The sequence below is a fragment of the Capricornis sumatraensis genome, chromosome 7 (assembly GCF_032405125.1).
Source record: "Capricornis sumatraensis isolate serow.1 chromosome 7, serow.2, whole genome shotgun sequence".
NCBI classification, from domain to species: domain Eukaryota; kingdom Metazoa; phylum Chordata; class Mammalia; order Artiodactyla; family Bovidae; genus Capricornis; species Capricornis sumatraensis.
In genome coordinates, this window is record NC_091075.1 from 97,301,879 (window position 1) to 97,307,970 (window position 6,092).

The window sequence follows — 6,092 nt, forward strand, 5'->3', positions numbered from 1 at the left end:
ACTAAGTCTGTGATGCTATCTAACTATCTCATCCTCTGTCATACCCTTCTTCTCCTGCCCTCAATCTTTTGCAGCATCAAGGTCTTTTCCAATGAATCAGCTCTTCACATCATGTGGCCAAAGTATTGGAGCTTCAGCTTTAGCATAAGTCCTTCCAATGAATATTCAGGATTGATTTCCTTTAAAATTGGCTGGTTTGATCTCCCTGCTGTCCAAGGGACGCTCAGGAGTTTTCTCCCTCACCAAGAGCAATCTCAGATAATCCTCCTCCTGATCAATCTCATAATCCTCCAGAGCAGTGAAGCCTGCTCTGACCAGCCTGAACACAACAGACCATCCTACTTCATACCATGGCTGTGAGGCTCTCATGGTTTTTTTGGTTTTCCTCTTCTTTTTCTCCTACTAGAATATAACCTCCTTAATGGTTGAGACTGTATCATATTTATATTCTATCCCTAGTGTCTCTTATAAAATCTACTTCTAAGATACTGAGCTGTTAATTGATTGATTGATGCATCTGCCCTGGCTTGGCATGTCTACTGTTCTTGGGAGCCCTGCTTTGTAACAAAGCACTTTTCTCTGTCCTTTCTGAATTTTTCAAAATGTATTCATTGGAAGTTCAGGAGGGTAGTCTGAACTTCTTCATCCAAAATGCTAAGCTAGCCCTGTGACCTAGTCTCACCTGAGAATTTTGATTCATGGTTGTTGGTACTATTCTCTGGAGTATGTCTGTGTTACATTGGTTCCTTCTAATGATCAGAGGCAAGCTATTTTGAGCTTTCATCACCACTATTATTTTTTTCTTATTGAAGGGCTTCTCTAGTAGAGCAGATATATCTAACAAACGCTAGGTCAATAATAAAACTAGGATAACAGTATGTCACAGTTTCTGCTACATTTGAGGATGCTTTCCTAAGCTAGACATCTCTGTCTCAGGATAAAAAAATTTAACTGTTAATGGTCCCAGAATTGATATTATTTCCCCAGTAACTGGGCCCCAATGATAGAGGGATTGAAGGTGAAGGTGAAGTCGCTCAGTCGTGTCCGACTCTTTGCAACCCCGTGGACGGTAACCTACTAGGCTTCTCCGTCCATGGGATTCTCCAGGCAAGAATACTGGAGGGGGTTGACATTTCCTTCTCCAGGGGATCTTCCCAACCCAGGGATCGAACCCAGGTCTCCTGCATCGGAGGCAGACGCTTTAACCTCTGAGCCACCAGGGAAGCCCAAAGGGTGGGAGGGTCGCCGGCGAGGACATCGGCAGGTGGCAGGCGGAGAGGAAGAAGAAAGGCTTCCCTGACCGGGAATCGAACCCGGGCTGTGGCGGTGAGAGCACCGAATCTTAACCACTAGACCACCAAGCCCATGGTTAGTCATTTAGTCACGACTGAGTGACTAACGTACACACTTGCTTACAAACAAAATAATCTGGGGATTAATTTGGGACGATATTAAACAGAAAGGGAAGAGGCTATGAAACAGAAATGGAAAGCAGACTGTTCTTCTAGTTACCAGTTACTGCTTGAAAGGAAGGGGTATGAGTGTGTGTGTGTGAGAGAGAGAGTGAGAGTGAGAGAGAGATCATGGGAATTCTGGGGAAGAGATAAAGAGAAACAAGTAAAATTTCTTACAGTAGACCATTTTTGACCTATAAAATGTCAGTTTCACTTGATTTTAGCCTAAAAGAATTAAATCCAGCAGGAGACACTTTCATTGCTGACAGTGTTACGGGCACGTTTCACAACTTTCCATTTCCAATATTCCTTCTAGGTTTATGTGCGTACAGAAAAATACTCAGAAGTAGTACAAGCCTCCTTAAGTCTCTAAACTATCAACAAATCTACAGATGCTTTCTTTTTAATAATAATAATGCTAGATAAGTGCACTTCCACAAAGATTATATCATATTATCCTCATAGTAATATCCCCAGAGAAGATATTATCCTCATCATACATATGGAAACAGGCTCAAAGAGGTTAAACAGCTTGTCTGAGGACAAATGGAAAGTAATGACCTCTAAGTATTCTAGCTGCTGGTCTACAGTTCTGTCCACTTTGTGCGGATTTCCTGCCTATGAAACAGAAAAGAGGAGATTAGGTATGCTTCCCATTAGCTATACCCAAACCAGCAGAAAAATAACAACAACAAAACAAACAAGGTCAACTTTTTTTCTCTAAACTGTGATCATTTTATATGGGCTTAAAAGTTCTTAAAATTATCATTTCCCTTTTTCAAAGCAATTATATCTGTAGTCTCCTCTCTTGTGACTTCCTATAGAACTTCACTGTTGGGAAAACCACTGACTAGCCTCCTAATAAAGTCACTTCTGTTCTTCTGCCCAAATTTGCCTTTCCTGGTGTTAACTGCTTTCCCCTAACTCCTGCTGTCTAGAGAACATGCCCAGTGTTTTCTTTGTTTCATAGAAGAGGCCTGTAGAAGACTTTGGATTTTAATTTGAAAAATAAATAAATGCCCTTGGAAAGGGAACACTGTATTCCCTTAGGCCTCTTTCATTAATATGAACTTCCTGAAATGCAGAGTTCAGTAGTGAGATTCAAGGTTAGAGGCAGAAGACCACACAAACTTGGAGAAGCCTTAAAAAATAAGAGAGGAAAATGTGGTTTATTAGTTATACTAGTTACAGAATGAACAGCATATTGTATGTGCTGTGTTAGAGGTATGTTATGAATAACAAAAGCCCTGGAGCATTTACATATTTGTTTTCAGCAATCCTGGCAGTTGGATTTCACCATTCTATGCCTCTTTGCCAGAATCACTAAACACTGGTACATATGGCATCTGAAGCACCATATGCCATAGAAAATGTTAGCTGATGCCTATACTTCTATATTATATTTTTATTTCAGATTTTTGCAGTTTGAACAAAGAATAGTAGAAAAAACAAAATATTGGACAAGCAGTAAACAGTGAAGTGAAAAAAAATGCCTTCAGAGAAAGCAAATAAAGGAAATGAATCTACCATGAGTTAACATGGCTACATGGTAATGAATCAGATATGGGAAGTAATTGTTTTGCATGAATAAAATTTAGATAGCCTTTTAACTTTTTTTTTTTTTTTTTTTGGAGTTAAAGGCTGCAACATGAAGAGTGAAAGTTCACGTATTTTTCTTATCTTATTCTTCCTGACATTTCTTTCTAAAATCAGTCTGCATTTGATTGAAGTTAATTAACATGAAGGCTACAGTCAGGGACATCTAAAATCCAGGTTAAAACAGAAAAACTCAAATTCTAGGAATGATTTTGCAATATTTATTTAGATTTTTGACCGAGGCTTTTTTGGTTTTTGTTCTGAGACATAAGAAGACTCTAAAGTTAAAATCAGTATAATTGAATATTTGGCTCTCTCAAAAAGAGAATTCAAACAAAAATTCTATAGCCAACTGCAACTTTGTGATTTATAAGGAATACGTATATTTGGTCATTCAGATGACCAAAATATATTTCTCATGTATATTTGGTCTTCATTCACAGTTACTAGCTCCCAGCTCCCAAATTCCTTTAAATTTTCTGAGCGATAATAGCAATAGGAGATTCTTTTGCTATATTAAATAATATTTCATCTCTTGTCCCTAGTTCCTGAAAATGCTTCGGAGCCATGAAAGGTGAAATAGGTGTCTTGTTATTCATAACAAGCCTCTCCCCCCACAAGTGAATTTATGTTCATGAAAGTGACTTTTGGCCAGAGTAATCAACCATGAATAGAGGGTTGGAACTTTCAGTGCCACCCCCCTGATTTCCAGAGATGGGAAAAGGGCTAGAGATTGAGTCAATCACCAATGGACAGTGAGTTAATCAATCATACTTAGGTAATGAAGCCTCTCTAAAAACCCAAAGAAAGTTTGGAGAGCTTCCAAGGCTGGGGAGCCAGAATGCTTCCACATGCTACTGTTCCAGGCCCCAAGCTCCAGGAGGGTAGAAGCCCCTTTGTTTGGAAACTTGCGCTATCTGTCTCTTCATCTGGTTGTTGTTTTGTGTCTTTTAATATTCTTTGTAATAAAATGGTAATCTAGCAAGTAAAATGTTTCTCTGAATTTTGTAAGCTGTTCTAGCAAATTCAGTTCAGTTCATTTCAGTAGTTCAGTCATGTCCGACTCTTTGCAGCCTCATGGACTGCAGCACACCAGGCCTCCCTGTCCATCACCAACTCCCGGAGTCCACCGAAACCCATGTCCATTGAGTCGGTGATACCATCCAACCATCTCATCCTCTGTTGTCCCCTTCTCCTCTCACCTTCAATCTTTCCCAGCATCAGGGTTTTTTCAAACGAGTCAGCTCTTCGCATCAGGGGGCCAAAGTATTGGAGTTTCAGCTTCAGCATCAGTCCTTCCAAAGAACACTCAGGACTGATCTCCTTAAGGATGGACTGGTTGGATCTCCTTGCAGTCCAAGGGACTCTCAAGAGTCTTCTCCAACACCACAGTTCAAAAGCATCAATTCTTTGCTGCTCAGCTTTCTTTATAGTCCAACTCTCACATCCATACATGACTACTAGAAAAACTATAGCCTATAGTCTAGAAAAACTAGACGGACCTTTGTTGGCAAAGTAATGTTGGCTCTTTAGTTCTTCTTCGCTTTCTTCCATAAGGGCAGTGTCATCTGCATATCTGAGGTTATTGATATTTCTCCCGGCAATCTTGTTTCTAGCTTGTGCTTCATCCAACCCAGTGTTTCTCATGATGTACTCAGCATATAAGTTAAATAAGCAGGGTGACCATATACAGCCTTGACTCTTTTTCCTTGTACTCTTTTCCCTATTTGGAACCAGTCTGTTGTTCCATGTCCAGTTCTAACTATTCCTTCCTGACCTGCACACAGATTTCTCAAGAGGCAGGTCAGGTGGTCTGGTATTCCCGTCTCTTTCAGAAGTCACAGGGACTTGTGACTGGCATCTGAAGTGTAGGGTGGTCTTGGATTGAGCCCTTTACCTGTGGAATCCAATGTTATATCCTGCTGGTGGGTGAATATTGGGTCCAGGGACCAAAAAGACCAACCTTTACCAATAAGAAAAACATCAAAATAGCTGAATAGCTCTAGTATATAACAGGTAAGTGACAGCCAAATGGGAATAACTTGGTGAATATATTAATCCTAGGAGAAAACCACTTATTCACAATTTTCTAAAAACAGTTTATGATTTTAACAGTCTCAAAAAATAGAAATAAAATTCTTAGTCTGAAAATGATCTGAGATAGACAAGTCATCTAAATTTGGACAAATTGATAAAAAGTTAGTATACTTGACTGGTTGATATATCCTGATTGAATGAATGAACTTAATGGAGTAAGGAGTGAGAGGAAAAACAAAAGAAAACCATACAAGGTAAAGCTTAAAAGTTATAATGGTTTGACTTAAAATCATCCAATAATATTAATAGTTTTAAAGTAGATTTGTGTGTATGTTCTTGTCAGTGTTCTCCAGAGAAACAGAACCCACACAGGACTAGAACCAAGATAAACAGATAGATAGATTTATTATAAGGAATTGATTTACATAATTATGAGGCTGATAAATTCCACAATCTGCCATCAGCAAACTGAAGACCTAGGGAAGCCAGTGGTAATTCCAATCTTAATCTGAAGGCCTGAGAACCAGAGAAGCCAATGGTATACATTCTAGTCCAAGAGCAGGAAAATAAACCAATTTCCCAGCAGAAGCAGGCAAGCAAGAAGGGGATGAATCTTCTCGCCCTCTGCTTTTTGTCCTATCCAGGACCTCAGCAGACCAGATGCTGTCCACCCCCATCCAGGAAAACAATCTACTTTACTGAGCCCACCAATTCAAACGCTAATCTCACCCAGAAGCATCTTCAGATGCACTCAGAAATAGTATTCCGCCTAAGCACCCCATGGCCAAAATTAACCATCACAAGTAGTACTTTACACCTTTAAAAGCATATTCATATTCTTTCCCATAAGAAAAAAAATAAGCAATTCTGCACATTGGATATTAGTGCTTTCCCATTTCAGAGATGAGAAAACCAGCTCAGAAAGGTGGTCCTCTTGTCCTTATGTCTTAACTATGTGTTGGAATTACATCCCATTCTAGCAGTAATACCACCACAAATTAAAAA

The 6,092-nt window shown here is 39.4% G+C and overlaps 1 non-coding gene across 1 annotated transcript; it reads right to left on the reverse strand.

The window, feature by feature from the left end:
- Positions 1-1,151: 1,151 nt before the first annotated feature.
- TRNAR-CCG (transfer RNA arginine (anticodon CCG)) lies at positions 1,152-1,223 on the reverse strand. Its single transcript has one exon. It is a non-coding gene; the product is annotated as a tRNA-Arg (tRNA).
- Positions 1,224-6,092: the final 4,869 nt, after the last annotated feature.